Genomic DNA, 19,551 nt, shown 5'->3' with positions numbered 1-19,551 from the left:
TGATTTCTTATGAGAACTATGTTGCAACTGTGATATTATTTTGGAGAGAGTTTTCTTTTGGATCAGAGCGCAAGTTCAATGGGTTGTGTAGCTCCATGAAATTGCCTGGATCACTTATACTTGAGGACGCTGCATCTTCAGTTGCTGCAGGTGAGCTGGTATGAAGGGCTGCATGGTTCTGCGACAAGTATGGATACTCAGTAATATAGTCTGAATATTGCTAAAGATATTACTGAGTACCATATTCATTTTTGTTTTCACACCCTCTCTTGTTGGGTGTGACGGACTGAGGTCCTCTACTAAACTTTGTTAGTGGAATCTCTAGTGCCTGCTACTCTGGAGGGTATCTAGATATAAGTAGCCTTTCTCAGCTGAAGATGGCGATAGGGGACAATGCACTCCTAAGCATGAGTATCGATGGTGAGATTTTATTTCATGCTGATTTACTGGTCAGTGTGATTCTTTCATCCTTAGTTCTTCGTTTGACTTGAGAATGCATAGTGGCATTACCTCACCAGTCTTTATGACACACTGATTTACAGATGTTATGTGACTGCAGCACTGTTTCCTGATTTTTCTTGTTTGGTCTGAGCCTGAAGATGGGTGTATAATTCTTGTTAGTAGATGTGGAGATCTGGTTTAATTAAGTTACAAATGATATGCTAGTGGGGTATATCCGACTGGACACAGCATACTGTATGTGTTAGATATTGAAGTTTAAGCCTGTTTGTTGTTTGTGTTGAAGATTCCTCTTATTCATCTAAGTAGATTGTGTTCTACAAATGTAAATATATGTGTGTGAGGGTGGCACCTGAATACATCCTGTTGTCTCCAGGCCTCTGTGGAACCAGGGGATATACTGAGTATGTTGTGGTTTGTGTTCATGGAATGTTTGCTTGGTTGGGAGGAAGGGGTGAGGATGGGGGTTGGGGAAGGGGGGGGTAGTAGGGAAAATTGGAAAGGAGATAGTAGAACACTTATGTTCAATTGGAGCCTACTCCCAAGAAGGACTACTAAACAAGGAAATTATTTGTATTTCTGGAGCCCATTGCTGTGCTGGGACTAGGTGGGTCTCAGGGGTTTATAGCTATGTCCAACTTGTTAGTTTTTGTCTCGGAGGTATGGGATAGAGACTCAGGTTAATTACATTACTTGTAATGTAGCAGGGTTGTGTACCCCTGTTAAACGGGAGAAGGCCCTATCCTATTTGAACAGGTTTTAAGGTAATATAGCATTTTTGCAGGAGACTCATATGCTTGAGAAAGAGCATAAAAAACTTCATAAAAGATGGGTGGCTGAGGTTTTTGCAGCTCAAGACACTTCATAAGATGATGGGTTGTAATCTTAATGCATAAAAACATTTCATTCTAGAGGGATAAACTGATATATTGGTTCAGAGAATGCTATTTGGAGAGGTTACAGCTCTGGCCTTAATATACGCCCCCAACTGTTATGACTATTGGGTTTTTCTCTCAATTTTCTGTGCTCATCTCTTGATTAGGGCCCACTAAATGTTTTTGAGGGACAATTTAAATTGTATTTGAGATCCGGATTTGGATAGGGTATCTGACAGGGAGGAAAGAATAAAGGAATGGATTTTTTGTGAAATGAATTACAATTCCTAGATATTTGGAGGATCTTCAATCCAATGGTGAAGGACATTTACTTATTTAGCCAGAGCTCACAATTCAAAATCTAGAATTGATTATATATTGATTTCAAAAGACTTATTCACTACAGTCATAAAGACTAAGATTGAAGCCTTGGTCATCTCTGACCATTGTCCAGTCTCGTGTTCACTGGAGAAACATATTCTGAGCAAAGTATATGAGAGATGGCAGATGCCATTTTGGTTGACTAACAAGAAATTCTCTGATTTTCTACTGGAAAAATGGCTAGAGTTTGAGACTAATATTGCAGCTCATAGAGATAATCCTATTCTTTTGGGAGACCGTAAAAGCAGTTTTAAGAGACATAATTGGGGAAAAAAATGAGAAAAGGAAAGGGATATATTAGATTTGACTAAGGCTTTGGAAACCTATAAGAAAGGAATGTTGGGTCCGAATGCTAAAGTTATGAAGGAAACATTTTTTACATCTCAGCAGTTACATAATGATAAAATGCATTGTCTTCTCTGACTTTCCTGAAATACAAGTTATTTTTATTCGGGAACAAGGCAAACAAATCTGGTTAAAACAAAATCTGATTCTATGTTCATTTCTGGTTTGAGATGTAACCATGGACCAACTGCAGTGCCGTCCCGCAGCCAGCCTCATCTAACCAGGCCATCGCGGCAGGACACTGCCACGTCCACAAGGCACTGCTGCTCTGTAGGCACAAGCGCCTCTCTTCCCCTCTTACTGGCGCTGCAGTGGTAATCTGGCCGCAGCCCCAGAAGATGACATCACTGCCAGCGGGCCACTTAAACCCCAGTGCTCCCACATACCAGCGTCTCAGCAACAGGTCTCCTACCATGCTTCCTGCCTGCAGTGCGAGTTGCAAGCATCCTGTCCTGCTCCTGCCTTTACCTTGTTCCACACCTCATCCTGCCTTTGCCTTGTTCCACACCTCATCCTGCTCCTGCCTCCTGCTCCCCTCTTGACTGTTCTCTTGTGCTTCACCTCTGCTTGGATACTGTTTCTGCTTGATTGCTGCCTGCCCTGACCTCTGCTCGGATACTGACTCTGCAAGACTGCCCTCTGTCCTGACCCTGACTCTGCCTGACTGCAGCCTGCCCTGACCAATGCTGTGATCTGACTCCACCTGACCGCTCTCCTGTTGGACCATTGCCTAAGTCCTGCCGGCCTCAGAACCCAATGGCTCAACCTGCAGGGGGAAGAGGCTGGTATAGGTGATACCTAGTTCAGTCCCTGCTCAAGCTTGTCTGCCTGCGTCAGTGTGGGCCCAGCTGATTCTTCCTATGACAGATTGCCGAGGCCATGAGTTTGGCGGACACACCCTCATCTCAGGCTATCTCCGGTCTGGCTCACTGGGTACAGCAACAACAGAAGCAGCTAAACCAGATGGCAGATTTACTGCAGGGTCTGGCGGTGCATAAGGATGCAAAGCAGTCTTAGATGCCTGCACCAGCACCTCCAGTTCTGCAGTTGCCTGCTCCACCTCATACAGCTATGCCTATGCCACACCTGGCTCTGCCATCCAGGCAGAATGGAGACTCTGCCAAAGCTTCATTAACCAATGCCTGATGTACTTTGAGCCTCAAGTGGCAAACGTCCCATCAGACTGGCAAAGGTAACTTTCATCCTATCCCTGCTAGCCGGTCCCACCCTAACCTGGGCGTTTCCCCTCTGGGAAAGAAACAAACCCCTCACGGGGAACCTAGGCAAATTCCTGACACAGCCCCAAAGAATTGTTGATGAGCCTGGACCCTCCTCATCTGCAGAACTACTTCACCTGAAGCAGGGTAGCAAGACAGTTGGCGAGTATGCCATCCACTTTGAACCCTCACATCTGGTCTCCAATGGAATCAAGAGAACGTGATGGCCATTTTTTGGCAAGGCCTTACTGACAGAGCACATTAAGGAAGAGCTTGCTGGAAGAGAGGTACCACCAGGCCTGGACAACCTCATTGCTCTCTGTATCAAGGTTAAAGTTCAGTTCCAGAAGTGAGTGTATGGGGTAGGATCTCTAGCATACATATCCACAGGCCTTGTAGACCCTATCCTTATTGGATTTGATATGGAGAAAGCATTCAATAGGGTTTCATGGGTCTTTTCAGATGACACTTTATGTAGGTTTGGCTTCCAGGAATAAACGTTACAATACTTTAAAGTACCGTATACTAACCTGGGTGCTAGAATTTGGACGACTGGTACTGTCTCTTCCCCATTTCAGCTTTACAGAGGTACTCGGTAAGGGTGTCTTTTGTCACCACTCTTGTTTATTTTGTCTCTAGAACCACTCGTACATAAGGTGAACTCCATTATACAGAAAGGCAGTATGAATGGGGAGGCCCTGTTATGAAGTTTTGGCTTTTTGTGGATGACATTTTGCTTTACTTATTTATCCCAGGCCAAAGTGTATTTACAGAGCATCTTTCATATTTTTATGAATGATTCTCTGACTTTAAAATAAATTTAGACACTCTTAAGAGGTTGCATGGGTCATTTAGAAATTTTCTTTGGGGGGGGGGGGGTAAGAAAACCAGACTGGCATTGAAGGTCCTAATAAAACCTCTCAATAAAGGAGGCTTTGGCTCACCCGATTTGCAGATGTACCATCATGCGATTCACCTTGGGCACATTGGAGACTGGATTATGTATATGAATTACTATTCTGACACTGATTTGGAAGCAAACCTGACTTCCCCTATTTCCCTCAGGCGTACACTCCAGGTTCGTTATTCTCTCACCACTCAATATGTGCAATCTGCAATTTTTGTTGCCCCCACCCTTCGAAAAACGTGGAGGTGGCTTATGTCCCGCTCCTTCTTACATTCATGCTCATCTCCTTTTTTGCCTATTCAAGGGAGCGTGGTCTTCCCTCCGGGTCCTGGTCCGTCTTATTTCCAAGCATGGGACCTGAAGGGGTTAATATTCATTGTGCAATTATTTAAAACCAATGGGTGTATTTTTCCCTTTCCCGACCTGTGTGCGGGGTTTAACCTATCCATGAAGGATTTTTTTCCCTTACTATCAAATTCGTCATTGTGCACAGACTCTTAATGCCACAGACCTTCACAATTCCAATTTGATGTGCAGGAGCCTAGCCGACACTCTATATCTTTTTTCTATAAGGCTATGGCAAATAAGTTTAATAATGGGTCCCTGGACACTGCATGGGTTAAATGGCAGCAGGAATTCCGGACCCAATTTCCATTATCAGCCTATGTTGCTAGCTTTTCTGCTGTTCGCACCATATCCTGCAATGTTCAAATGAGAGAAACTCGATATAACATTCTGTATAGACTTTATATTTCACCATATCAGGCTTGTCTAGCTAAATTTACAGAGTGTAACCAGGGAATTGCTCATCCCAAACATTCTCTATGGGACTGTGTTTGTGTTCAGATGTTCAGCAAACAACCACATGCTCATACAAACAGTATGCTGACCACCTACATACCTCTTCTTCCTCAAACAGCATTATCTGGTATATTTCTTTCATCTTTTTTGGGGAACATGAAACAAAAATTGTGGATTAATAACATTTTTATTCTAGCAGTTATGGCTATTCTACGCGTCTGGAGACTTCAAGGTATGTCTGCTTTGACCCAGTGGCATAACAGTATCTACAATTTACTAATTATGGAACTACTCTCGTGTAAAGAGTCTTATTCTTTTTGGCTTAAAAAGCGGACATTGGATGCCTTATATACAGTCCCTGCCGCACAGAGTGCAGAGTCGCATACTAAACTATATTGATTACTAATATATGTTTGGTAGTGTATGTTCATGTCCTCTCAGCAGAGGGGGGGAGGGGGTAGAGGGGGGATTGGAGTGGAGGGAGGGGACTGGGGGGGGGATAATTGGGCTTGGTTCCATAGTTATGATGAATATTGGTAAGAGTTGTATGAGCATGTGGTATGTATCGTATGTTTTAAGCCTAATGTGATTATGTTGTGCATTGTTGTTAATAAAAAGATTTCAATATAAAATAAATTTAGATTAATCGGAAGCAACAGATATTGGGAGGGTTCCCTGAGAGGGAGTTTGGGCCATTTTAGACGGAAGTAAGTGGGAAAGCATGTTAAATATCTTGGAGTAAAGGTACATATTGATCTGAATAGTATGAATATACCTGCCCTGTTTCAGGAATTTAAAAGTAAACTGATGAGCTCAATACATTACCCTATCTCTATATCCGGTAGAATAGCTTTACTTAGGATGACTTTATTACCCAAATTATTATGCTATGCAAATGCTACCCTTAAGGTTGAGAAGTAAAGATTGTTGTTTGCTGAATTCTAACTGTTCTACCTTCATATGGAAGGGAAAGAGCACAAGATTAAAGGTCACAAAACTATCAATCCAAAGGAGGAAGGAGGTTTACATTTTCCTAATTTTAAATTGTGTAATATAACTAGTCTCACAAGATTGCTTGGAAATTGGCTTTAGGATAACAGCCATTTTACTGACTTACAACTGGAGAAGAAGATGTTGGCCCCATTTGATCTTAGGTGTATTATGCTTGTGGAACCTAGGCAACTACCTGCTAATTTGACAAATTCAATTTTAGTCATATCTATGCAATATACCTTGGAAATTGTGAAGAAAGTGTCTGGTTTCCTCTGGGATTGCAGGGGGTCATGTACAATGTCTGTAACAGGTTGGTGGGGGGGGGTAAATGTCTGGGCTTTCAGACTATTTATGACTTTGTTGATCTTCAAACTAACCAGATTTACCCCTTTTGATTATTTTGTTTATTCTACACTCAAATTAAGAGTTATATATCTATTACTTTTAAATTGGAAGTAGATAATTTCACATCAGGTGTGTTCCAAAGAACAAGGCATTTGTTTAAAGCAGGTAAATTCTCATTATCGACCTATATAAATTTCTCCACTCTTATGGCTTATTCAGGGCTATGAGATCCTACCACTATATGGAGCGAGATGATTATTAGGAACATTTTAGAGGACGATGTGTTTTTATGCATAACCTGAATTTATAAAAGTACTTAATGGGTCCTGTTGCATGAGCTGCAGTATAGAATCTTGCACAGAATGATTTTTTTCCTTCCAGAGAGCATTCAGAGCTGGGATGTCAACATCAGTGTGCTGTATAATGTGCCAGGCAGATCACACTTCTCTCAATCATGATCTGTGGGAATGTGCTCCTATTAGTCAGTTCCGGCAAGATATTTGCTCTGTTGTATGCTCCCCATCTCGTCTTATGCATTTTAGGCCTAGTCTTGGAATTGGAGGGCCACAGCCAGAGTACATTTTATTTGTATTTAAATATTGTTTACCAACCAAGTGATGTATATTAACTACATGATTAGCTGCTAAGACTCCAATGGTTGCCTTCTGGAAAGTAGAAATGTTGGAATTATTGGGCCAAATATTCAAAGATATCCAGTTATCTAAGTTATTCAGATATAACTTATCCAGCTAACTTAGAAAGGATATTCAGTGGCATGGCTATGCTGCTGAATATAACCGGATAAGTTCTGGTTAGCTGGATACATTATATTCGGATGCCTTTAGACCTGCTATTGAGCAGGTCTACATTATTTGGTTAACTTAACCAGATAAGGGTAAATAAAGGCACTTATATACCTCCTTCCCCTGTGCCAACTGCTAACTAACCTTAATCTAAAACACTTCCTATACGCCGACGATGTTCAAATCTTGATCCCCATTACAGAATCCATTACAAAAACACTCAAACACTGGGAAACTTGCCTCCGAGAGATCACCCTCCTCCTCTCTAACCTAAACCTAATACTCAATTCAGCTAAGACTGAACTCCTCCTCATTTCCCCAGACGACAACAATACTCTTCAAAAGTCATTCACCAATACCTTCGTCACCCAAGCAAGATACCTGGGAGTATTAATTGATAACCGTCTGAATTTATAAACATTCATCAACCACACAACCAAAGACTGCTTCTATAAACTGCAGGTACTAAAAAGAATTAAACCACTTCTTCACCTTCAAGACTTCAGAACCATCCTCCAAGCCGTAATATTCTCCAAGATAGACTACTGCAACTCCATTTTGCTAGGTCTCCCCACCTCTTCAATCAAACCTCTTCAATTGCTTCAAAACGCGGCGGCCAGAATCCTGACAAACTCTGGCAGAAGAGACCACATTTCTCCCATTCTAAAAAATCTACATTGGCTACCAATACGTTTCAGAATTCTACACAAATCCCTCACCATCATCCACAAAACCATCCATAACCAAACCCCTCTCAACCTTCAATTCCCACTCAAACTACACACCTCATCTTGTCCTGTCAGAGAAGCCTACAGAGGTTCCCTGCACGCCCCCCCAACCAAATCCACACTCCATCTAGCATCTAGAGAACAGGCTTTCTCTACTGCAGGACCTACCATATGGAATGCTATTTCCCCCAATCTCAGACAAGAACCATGGCTATTGACATTTAGAAAAAGGCTTAAGACTTGGTTATTTAAACAAGCCTTTCCCGAAACTCACTGATTCACCATAGCAACCATTACTATACATTCAACACAATGTAAATAATTACTCTTCTTACCGTTGAGTTACTTTTGCTTTGTCTTTCCTTCCCCAGTTCCAGCACCCCTGTTTTATTGTAACGTCTGCTTCTCTTCGCTATGTTAATATTTAAGGTTCATTGTACCCCTGTTCCATGTAAACCGGCATGATATGATTGTATCATGAAAGCCGGTATAGAAAAGCACCAAATAAATAAATAAATAAATAAAATAACTGGATATGTTGCCCTGCTTCGATCTGCCTGTTGCCCACCCTCAAGATATCTGGCTATCTACTTAGCCAGATAACTCCCTATTTATCCAGCTAATTTATGCTAAATATTAGCTTCTATGTGTTTAGAGTATAAAACAGTTTATATTAAACTGCCTGGTTCACACAAAATGTTTATGCAAGTGTGGGGCACTTATATTCATTCATTACCCTGGACCATTCAAGAAAGGTTTACATAAGATCAAATGGGGTCTGGTTATAGACTATCTGAGGCTGTGTTAGGAATATTTCGTGACTGCTTATTGTTGGGGTTCTGTCAGATTACTGAGGGAGTTTTCTTGTTTTTCTTGCTAGTGATCTGATGGGAGATTGTCAGGGCTGGTGCTTCCATTAGGAAAACTAGGCAGTCCTGCCAGTGCTAGCATAGAGAGATGCTGTACAAGACCTAATACTACCAAAGAAGGAGGCGTCGTGCTGGAGCCACTGCCACCGGTAGGAGGGAGTACTGTGCTGGAGCTGCCACCAATAGGTAAGATGGGGAAGGGGTGCATTACCAAAGGTTCACCTAGGACGGCAAATACTCTTGCACCGGCCCTGGGGATTGTTAATGTTACTTGTTTATTTGGTGTTCTTGAAATAACTGTATTCACTGAAAATTGAATAAAGATATTATTGAAAAAAAAATATCATCAGCCATTCAGTTGCCCAGCCTCCTAGTCTCACAAAGTCCCTCTGTAGTACCTTGCAATCCGCTGCTGTTTTAATGACTTTGAATAAGTTTGTGTCGTCTGCAAATATGATCACCTCAACTGTTGTTCCTTTTCCAGAACATTTATGGCTATGTTAAACAACACAGGTCCCAGTACTATTCCTGTAGTTCTTCACAAATGACTTTTCTCCATCTGGAAAACTGACCATTTACTCCGGTGCTCCGTTTCCTGATTTTTTAACCAGTTACCAGTCCAAAATAGGACACTGCCCCCGATCCCAGGACTTCATTATTTCATGTGGAATCTCTCATGGGGGATTTTGTCAAATGCCTTCTGAAAATTCAAATACACTTTGGGGTAGATTTTCAGAGGGTTATGTGCGTACGTTACGCACGTAACCCCCGAAAACCTACCCCAAACCCCCCCCTGCGCACGCCGAGCCTATCTTGCATAGGCTTCCGGCGCGCACAAAGCCCCGGGACGCGCGTAAGTCCCGGGGCTTTCTTGGGGGGGCGTGTCAGGGGGTGTGTCGCGACTGGCGCATCATCGGGGGCGTGATGCGGCCAGCGCGTCATCCGGAGGCGGGGCAGGGCCGCGGACTCGGTTCCGGCCCGGGGGTGTTCTGGGGGCGTGGCCGCAGCCTCTGGATCAGCCCCTGGACTGGAACATGGCGCGCCGGCAGCCGGCCCGGCACGCGCAAGTTATGCCTGCCTTGAGCAGGTGTAACTTTCGCGACAAAGGTAGGGGGGTGTAGATAGGCCGAAGGAAAGTTCCCTCCGTGGCCGCTCCAATTTTGGAGCGGCCTCGGAGGGAACGGAGGCAGGTTGCGCAGCTCGGTGCGTGCAGGTTGCAGATTTTGGGCAGCCTTACGCGCGCCAACCCTGGATTTTAATGGATACACGCAGCTACGCGCGTACCTATTGAAATCCCGCGTACTCTTGTTCACACCTGGTGCGCGAACAAAAGTACACGTGTGCACATCTTTATAAAATCTACCCCACAATCTACATATTTATTTATACCTTCAAGAAATCAAAAAGATTGATAAGACAAGACTTCCTTTTACTAAAACCATATTGACTCTTCCCCATTAAGTCATGTCTATCTATATGGCCAGTGATTTTATTTTAAGAATGGCTTCTACCATTTTGCTGACACCGATGCCAGGCTCACCAGTCTATATTTCCTGGATCACCACTGGAGCCCTTTTCAAAAATTAGTGTGACATTGAGCATCTTCTAGTCTTTAGGTATTATGGCTGTTTTACATTAATGGTTACGGATTGCTAGTAACAGTTTAGCAATTTGGAGAGCCCTATTCAGCTGCTGAGCAGTTCAGCTAGTTAACCAGATCAACGTATCCGACTATCTTAACCCATATATACGTCATCAGTGCAACCATACCGCTGAATATATCCGGTTATCTTAAAGATAGCCAGATAAGTTTATCTAGCTAACTTTAGGACAGCCCTACGAGCCAACCAGAGTTAGTTGGATAAGTTATCCGGTTAACTCAACTCCTCCCAGTTACACCACTAGAATGCCCCTAATTTATCCAGCTAAATTCTAGCTGGCTGATTATTATCCAGCTAGACTTAAGCCAGATAAATTTCCAAATCTCCACTTAGCTGGATAACTGCTGAGTTATCCAGCTAAATGCTTTTGAATATGGATCACTTCATGTTTTAGTACTTTTAGATCTCTGGGGTGGATGCCATCCAGTTCTGGTGATTGTTAATCTTTAGTTTGTCAATTTGATCTATGACACCCTCCACTGTAACAGATATTTGATTAGTTGCTCAAAATCGCCACCTTTAAAGAATGTTATAGGCATGGATATGTTCCCAACCATCCTCCTCAGTAAAGACTGAGACAAAGAATTCATTCTGTTTTTCTGCTATTTCCTTGTCCTCCCTGAACACCCTCTCTGCCCCTTAGTCATCCAGCAGCCCAAATGACTCCTTTGCAGGCTTTTTATTTTTTGAATGTACTTGAAAAAATTGTTATTAGTTTTTACCTCACTGGCAAGCTTCTTCTCAAATTATTTCTTAGTCTGTCTTACTACTACTATTTTATATCTAACTTGCCAGAAAATAGTGCTCTTGCCTATTTTCTTCATTTGGGTCTGTGTAACAAAGTATAATAGGGAGCTTCAGAACATCTTAAGGAACAAGCCTCAGGGATCTGGTCTGGCCCACCTTGAGCCACACACAGCAAAGGAATCCTGGTCCCAGGGCATTTCACCTAGCAGAAGGATAACACCAGGAGGCCCCAGACTAGACAAGGAAGCAGGAAATACTGCACGTATATTGCTGCTGAACTTTTATTTCAAGCACTGCTGATGTAAGCAGGCTCTTGGTGGTTTAATTTTTGCCTATAAATAATACAAGTCTGTAAAAGAATAGCTGGAGTCCAGTCGTCTCTGTCCCCCAGCAAGCCAAAGATTGTTCACGCTGAGGTAGATTTTAAAAACATACGCGCGTGTGTACTTTTGTTCGCGCCACTGGCGCGAACAAAAGTACACCAGATTTTATAAGATACACGCGTAGTCGCGTGTATCTTATAAAATCCGGGGTCGGCATGCGCAAGGGGGTGCACATTTGTGCAACTTGCGCGCGCCGAGCCCTGCGCGCGCTGCCCGTTCCCTCCGAGGCCGCTCCGAAATCAGAGCGGCCTCGGAGGGAACTTTCTTTCTACACCCCCCCCGCACATTCCCTTCCCTTCCCCTACCTAACCCACCCCCCCGGCCCTATCTAGACCCCCCCCTACCTTTATCGGAAAAGTTACTACTGCCTCCGGGCAGTAGTAACTTACGGCGCGCCGGTGCAGCAGGCCCCGACACAGGCTGCTGTGTTGGGGCACTCGGCCACGCCCCTGGACCGCCCACACGCCCCCGGACATGCCCCCGATCCCAAACCACGCCCCCTGGCCACGCCCCCGACCACCCCTTTTTGCAAGCCCCGGGATAGGTTTTCGGGGGGTACACGCGTATCTTATGCGCGTACCCCTTTGAAAATCTACCCCACTGTGTTACAGTCTGTGTTCCATTTTTTGAACAATGCCCTTTTAGCTATAACTGCCTTCTTTTCCTTAACCTTAAGCTATGCTGGCAGTTGTTTAATCTTCCTTTGATATTTTTAATGCACAGAATACATTTTATCTGGATTTACAAAATTATAATTTTAAACAATGTCCACGCTGCATGCAAACTTTTAACCTAGGCAAATGAGTCTTTTATTTTTTCTAATTTTCTCATTCAAACATAGTCACCCTTTATAAAGTTATACGCTACTGCAGAAGCTACTTCAGTAGCCTGATACTTTTGATGCAACTCCAACATTGCTCTCTGCTTCCATGACAAGGGTTAAGGGAACTTGGATTCAAACATCATCCAGTGAGGGCCCTGACTTTTACGGTCTGATAAGCAAGGGGTAATCTGCACAGCACGGCAGATGCTATCATTACCTTGCTGGGCAGACTGGGTGGATCATTTGGTCCTTTTCTGCCATCATTTCTATGTTTCTAGGTAATGTCCTCCCTGCAGTGATTATGTCAAATTTGATTGCATTATGATCACTATTGATTAGCGGCCCCACCACAGTAACTCCTTGCACCAGGTTACATATTCCACTGAGAACTAAATCTAAATGTACTGTCCTTCTCATCGGATCTAGGACCAGCTGCTCCTTGAGGCAGTCATTTATGGCATCTAGAATCTTAACCTCTTTAGTATGTCCTAATGAGATATTGACCTAATCACTTCTGGGGCAACTGAAATCTCCCATTATTATTGTGTTGAGAAATGTATTTGCTTTTTAAATTTCAGACATTTCAGTCTGTTTCTTTATCTTGGCCAGGTGGCCAGTAGTGTACAAGCACTATTGTACTCTTTCCTGTCACACATGGAATTTCTATCCATAAGGATTCCACAGTGCATTTTGTTTCCTGCAAGATTTGTCGAATGCCACCTTTTACGTACAGTAACACCCCTCCACCAATTTGATCTGCCCTATTACGCTAATATAATTTATACCCTGGTATCACAGTGTCCACTGGTTATTCTCCTTCCACCATGTCTCCGAAATACCTATAATGTCTGTATTCTTGTACAATACCAAACATTCTAACTCACTAGTTTTACTCTTCAGACTTCTGACATTCACATTCAGACATTTTAAAGTATGTTTTTTATTTTTACTTTCATTTTTCTTTCTATTCACAACCTGCTTATTAGCAAATTAAACAAGCAGTTTAGAGTCATTCACATATGTGTGCTCTTTGTCTATATCCATCTGGGCTACTTCAGCCTTAACCACAACCTCTCTACTGGGATATTCTAAATACCGTTTTGCAAGAATCTTTGGAAGATTCTCGCTCTGAACCATGCACTTCTGAGCAACTGTCAGCTTTTGTCCATGGTCTAGTTTTTCAAAATTAGTGCCAGTAGCCTAGTTCTACTTTGGTTAAGGTGGAGTCCATCCTGTCAGAAGAGGCTCCCCCTTCCCCAGAATGTTTCCCAGTTCCTAACACATCTAAAGCCCTCTTCCTTGCACCATCGTCTCATCCATGCATTGAAACTCTGGAGCTCTGCCTGCCCCTGGGGTCCTGCATCACCAAGACTGTTGTAATAAATAGATAAAAATAAAATAAATCCAGCTTCCCCATGCTCACTGAAGTTTGGCTTTCAGTAATAGTTCCTCCATGCAGGTTACCTTAGCCTTCTTAGAAGCCGGATGCTGTTTTACTACTGCTGTTTAGGGTTGCAATCCTGACTCCATGCAGATTACTTCAATGCCTTCTAAAGCGTGTACCTCTCATCACATGAGATGTATTTAATTTACTGGTTGAAACTCCAAAATTTCTAGACCCCTCAATTGTAAATATTCTTCCAAATACCATACCAGAAGGCACACTATAAACTTCTGTCATTTGTGATTTAATTGGAGCTTTACACTTCTAAAAATTCTGGGTGTCCTGTTTTAGGAGGAGAAAAGACCGGGATTGACAGCAGAGATGTTTTGGAAAACTGTTTAGGAGGAGCGGAGAGAATACATCTCAAGCATACCTTTTAATTGCCAATGTGGTTCTTGCACAGACAGTAAGGAATCCTGGGAAATCCAATGCCAAGTGATTTGCTCTGCAATGATATAAACATGTCTTGTTATTGCAAAGCATGCAACATTATTACTACTTAACCTCAAACATGCAACAGGATTACTCTACAGACACAAAACATACAATGTCATAACTACACTGCTGCAAAGCACATGACAACCCAAGTCATGCACAGAGTGCGTGAGAGGGAAGGCCCCATGATGGAGTCAGAGCAGAAGGTCTAGGGCAGGGTCATCTGCAGTAATGTGCAGATTCTAAAGAGTTTAACTCTACTTATAGCCCTCAACAATCCAAGAAGAAACATGAAAATGAGGGAAGGAACTGTGTTCAGTTCTGGATACCGCATCTACAAAAGGACATCGACAAGTTGTAGGCAGTTCATAGGGAGGCAACCAAAACGGTGCATGGACAGCACTATAAGCCATACAGAGAGACAGGGAAGGATAAAAATATACTTTCCATATTGAAAAAGGAAAGGGAATGATTTAAACATTCAAATGTCTAGCAGGCTTCAATAAGGTAGGTCAAGGTCATCATATGACCTTACCTACCTTACCTTATTCTCTTGACCTTACCTTATTCTCTTCTCTTTTCCACTTATACGTTAATTGATTTTTCCCCTTGTTCTAATGTAAACCGGTACGATAAGACCTGGTCTTGAGTGTCGGTATAGTAAAAGAAGTTAAAATAAATAAATAAATAAAATAAATATGAAGCTGAAGGGAGGGAGACTCAGAAAGAATGTGAGAAAATGCTTTTTCATTGAGCATGTAGTGAAATTTGGAAAAAAATTCCAATAGAGGTTATAGGAGCCAAAACAATGGCATAACTCAAGCATGTATGGGATAGACTCAAAGGGACCTTGGAGGTGGAGGAAAGGAGAAGACTACAGATCAAGTAGTCTTGATCTGGATGGACCTAGTGGTCCTTTTCTGCTAAGATCTTCTGTTTCCCAACTGAAAATAAGAAACAGAATCCAGGAATAGAAAAATGAAAAAATATAAGAGAACAAAGGTAATTAGTGATTAGTAGAGAAGAGACGACTGAGGGGGGGATATGATAGAGATGTTTAAAATCATGAGAGGTCTAGAACGGGTAGATGTGAATCGGTTATTTACTCTTTCGGATAGTAGAAAGACTAGGGGGCACTCCATGAAGTTAGCATGGGACACATTTAAAACTAATCAGAGAAAGTTCTTTTTTACTCAACGCACAATTAAACTCTGGAATTTGTTGCCAGAGGATGTGTTTAGTGCAGTTAGTATAGCTGTGTTTAAAAAAGGATTGGATAAGTTCTTGGAGAAGAAGTCCATTACCTGCTATTAAGTTCACTTAGAGAATAGCCACTGCCATTAGCAATGGTAACATGGAATAGACTTAGTTTTTGGGTACTTGCCAGGTTCTTATGGCCTGGATTGGCCACTGTTGGAAACAGGATGCTGGGCTTGATGGACCCTTGGTCTGACCCAGTATGGCATTTTCTTATGTTCTTATGTAGTGTTACGTCGGGTTCCGTGGCCGGCCTTCCTCACCTCCTGCCGCCGTCTCAGGAGCAAGCGAGGGCCTCTCCACGATGCGGAAGGAGCGCCTCCTACGTTGCCCCCCCTCTCGGCAGTCCTGGAAATCATGGCGCGATGGAGATGCCGTTAATGTTCTCTTCACGGCCCTGCCTCGCGGCAGACACATCGCCACTGGCTGCTTCCTCCTTCCGGGGTCTCTAGGCGCGTGTGCCCACTCCCTAGCTAGATTTAAAGGGGCTGCGGCACACTGAGGCTGCCGGCCCGTCCTTGTGACGTCATCCACCAGGATCTACTTAAGGTAAGCTCTGGCAGTCAGAGCTTGCCTTTGCAATAGGTTCTCTCATTCCCTATTGCCTCCTGGCGATTCTTCGAGTTCCTGAATCCTTCTACCTTTGGATTGCTTCTTCGGACTTTGACCTCTGCATCGCTTGATCACGCCTGCCTCTCTCCAGCCCCGGACCTCTGCATTGCCTGACTACTCCATTGCCTCTCTCCAGCCCTGGACTTCTGCTTCACCTGACCATCCTGTTGACTCTCTCCTCATCTAGATCTCAGCCTTGCTTGCCACTGCTTCCAGACTGCTGCCAGCCCTGATCCCAACTTGCTTAGAGATGTCTCTTCAGCCTTTGTTCTGGGCGTGGTACATTCAGGCTTCGGCCTGCTCTTGCTCGGGCACCTTCTGTCAAACTGTGTTCCTATTGGCGCCCGGGTCTCCGGGACTCTGCCTCGTGTAGTACAGACTGATACCTATACTAGTTGCTGCCTCTGGGCTGAATCACCTCTTACCTCCAGCTAACCGTGAGGCCCGCATAAGTCCTGCTGGCCCCGGCACCCAAAGGCTCAACCCGAGGGGAACGTGGGCTGGTATAGGTGAGGCTCCAGTGGCCTCTAGCTTCAGCCCACTCCACCTGCTGACGGTGGGAACCCAAAGGCCCTCGCCTGCGGGTTGTGTCAACCCCATCTCAGCCCTAGGGTCCACCTCCAGCGCAACAATTAGTGCAAAGATAGCTAAGAATGTGACTGCAGACAAGACTCAACTAGTCTAACCAGTTTGTCTCCTGGTGCAGTGCTGTAGACCCCAGTCAATCTCACTTTCCTTTTGCTTCTTCACAACTAGGGATTCTCTGGGCTTGGATCAGGCTTTAAAGAAATTTATCACAGGATTCTTTTTGCTTCTTTCTGTCACCCTCAGCAAAGGTTAGAAGCACAATTCATCACAAGGAAATAAGGGGCACTGCTCTGCAGCTGCACTGGGAAGAGGGACACCATTTATAAATAAACACGCTGACAATGCATCAGCTAATGCCAGGGATGAGAGTAGAGGAAATCCCTCTGACAATCCATGATTCAGCTCTTCTTCTACTAGTCATCATTTCTATAGCTCTATTAGCAATGTAGGAACCAAAAACCTCTATGAAACTTAATATATTCTGGTTTCTAGGATTTGTATAATTACCTGCTAATCATGTCAATTTGCTACTCCCTCAGAAGTTTAGGGGCAACATAGTCCAATCAGTTTTAAAGTTAACAGTGGTCCTTGGATTACTGCAGGGCTATGTGCTGAGTACCTATTAGTTTAATCACAGACTGGGCAGGAAGCAACGATTTCATAATGCCAATTAGCACAGCAGTGCCAGGAGGCAATTTTGTACGTTTCACAGTTCTATCCAGGGGACAATGTGCTAGAGCAGGACTGAAAATTTGTTAGGACCGAAGTAAGCACGAATCTAGATACTAAAGAAGCGCATGCATCCATTTTTCTAGCATGAAGTAGAAGGATTATTGCTAACTGTACAGAGCAGTGTCAGCATCATTTCCTCTTCCTCTGACCTGTGATAGAAAGCAGGCTAGTACATAATTCAATATCTGCACATTTGTGCAATCACGCAGTGAATCAGACTCTGCCTGCCTGCATGCAGCTCGCATTACAAAGCAGGCAACTCTAAAACGGGCAGATTACTTTTGTACAGGAACAGAAAATCAAGTCTACTCAGGATGGGAGAGGTGTTCCCTCGGTTTCCTGGGATCTTATTCCAACATTAGAGATGGTCTGTTCCAGTGGGTCCTTGTGTCCCCCACCTATTTCACAGGGATCGCCAAGGAATGAACAGAAGGGAAAAAGGAAAGCAATAGGAAAGGGGAGAAAAAAAAGAAAAGAAAAAAGTGGCTTCCCCTTCAACATCTGAAAAACGCAAGGATCTTGAATATGGAAAGAGTTTTCAGGAAGACCTTTGAAACCCGGCAACACCCAAAGCTTATGGAAAGAAGCAGAAATGAAGCAATGAATATGAAAAAGCCAAAACAAACAAAAAAAAAAAAACCAAGAGAACGTTTCCAGATTTGGAGGACAGCAATCTAAAATCCAAAATTATTTTGGAACTAAGAATTACAGGCAGACTGTGGATCAGTTAATTTTTAATTGCCCATCTCCAGATTTGGAAATATATTTTGAAATCCCACACTATTCTGGTTTCCACTTTTTGAAAACCTGTGACTGGATGGTAACGACGATAAGAGATTCTGCGATGTAAAAGGGGGCCGATCCCCTGTCTGTGCACCTGTCCTAGGACAGAGAGGCAATGGGGCAGTTGGTGAGGGCTTCCTGTTGGAGAATCACTCCAGGAGATTAAAGCTTGTTCTGTTATAATGCTTCCTGAATGCAGATTTAAAAATATAAGGGTGGGTAAAGGTGGATTAAGTAGGACATCCCCCCTCCAACCGATGTGAGTCAACATTCAAATAACTTTATCGGCATGACAATTTAACCTGTTTTGCAGAAATATAGCCTACACGGAAGGCGGGGCAGGGGGATTCACGCAGTGATAGGAAGGAGACGAATTCAGGCACTGCTGGGGCTGGAGAGCGCCAGCCCTGCTCTTCCTCCTCTATCTTCCCTCCCCACTTCTCTATTTTCAGCAGGAAAAGCACTGCCCCAGCCCGATGCAAGCCTCCCCACCACAGGTAGCGCGGGCGAGAGGCGAGCCAGTGCCACCGCCGTGCCTGGGCAGATACCGAGGGAAAGCTCTCCAGTAGAACCAATGACGGCACCCTTCCACTTCCCCTTCCACTTCCCCTTCTCACCCGCTGCCTCGCGCCTCCGATGTCAGCGGGCTGGCTCGCGAACTTCGCCTTATACAGAGCGCGAGGTCGGAAGCAGGGGGGCGGAGTCAGGAGTGGGCCGCGACTTTAGCCCGGGAGCACGTGAGGGCGGCAGGGAGGTGGGATTCCTGTGCAGTTGTGAGATACGCGAGTGCTGTTGCAATGCCGCTGTAGGAGTGCGGTGGTTCGTGTCCCAAGGTGCATTTGCAAGCCCAAGGAACACTAACATTATCAAAAATGTTGTGTGGCTCACCAGGCCTCGCGGCGCAGGCAGTGCAGACACAGAAGAAGAGTAGGAAACAAAGGGAGACGTGGCAGAAATGCACATGGATCCTGCTCAATGGAGGAACATTTCAGTGACTTTTGAAATGAACAGATGTGCCCGTTTCATGGAGTCGGCTCTGGCAGTTCATTCACATAAGTAGCTGTAAACTGGTGCGGTTACTTATATATGTATAGAAATATGTACGTATATACAGAAAAAGACAGACATGCACAAAACATGCAAATAACTGCTGCTGGTTTTATTTCTCTAGTCATTGTCCTGAATTTTCTCCCATCCTCTTCATGACTCTTCATTTCATCCTTTGGCACTGAAGGATGAAATTCAAGGTACATTTGTGGTTAACAGACAGCTTCAGCATATTTTTAACCTCAATCAAGGCTGGTGTTCCATTAGGCGAATTAGGTGGTTGCCTAAGGCGCCAAAATTTGGAGGGGTCTCAAAA

The 19,551-nt window shown here is 43.9% G+C and overlaps 1 protein-coding gene across 2 annotated transcripts in view; it reads right to left on the bottom strand.

The window, feature by feature from the left end:
- The window catches only part of ASS1 (argininosuccinate synthase 1), a 230,497-nt gene extending 211,615 nt beyond the window's left edge, over nt 1-18,882 (bottom strand). Inside the window, exons 1-2 of one of the 2 annotated variants that reach the window (XM_029612119.1) lie at nt 18,806-18,882; nt 14,155-14,226 (exon numbers count right to left, since the gene is read on the bottom strand). The gene's annotated coding sequence lies outside the window, so the exon portion shown is untranslated. The remainder of the gene's footprint in view (nt 1-14,154; nt 14,227-18,805) is intronic. The other variant, XM_029612120.1, reaches the window with a different exon arrangement.
- Between the last annotated feature and the right edge of the window lie 669 nt (nt 18,883-19,551).

Source organism: Rhinatrema bivittatum, chromosome 8 (genome assembly GCF_901001135.1).
Source record: "Rhinatrema bivittatum chromosome 8, aRhiBiv1.1, whole genome shotgun sequence".
NCBI classification, from domain to species: Eukaryota; Metazoa; Chordata; class Amphibia; order Gymnophiona; family Rhinatrematidae; genus Rhinatrema; species Rhinatrema bivittatum.
The sequence above is the reverse complement of the archived record's forward strand: the minus strand, read 5'-3'. Positions and strand labels throughout refer to the sequence as shown.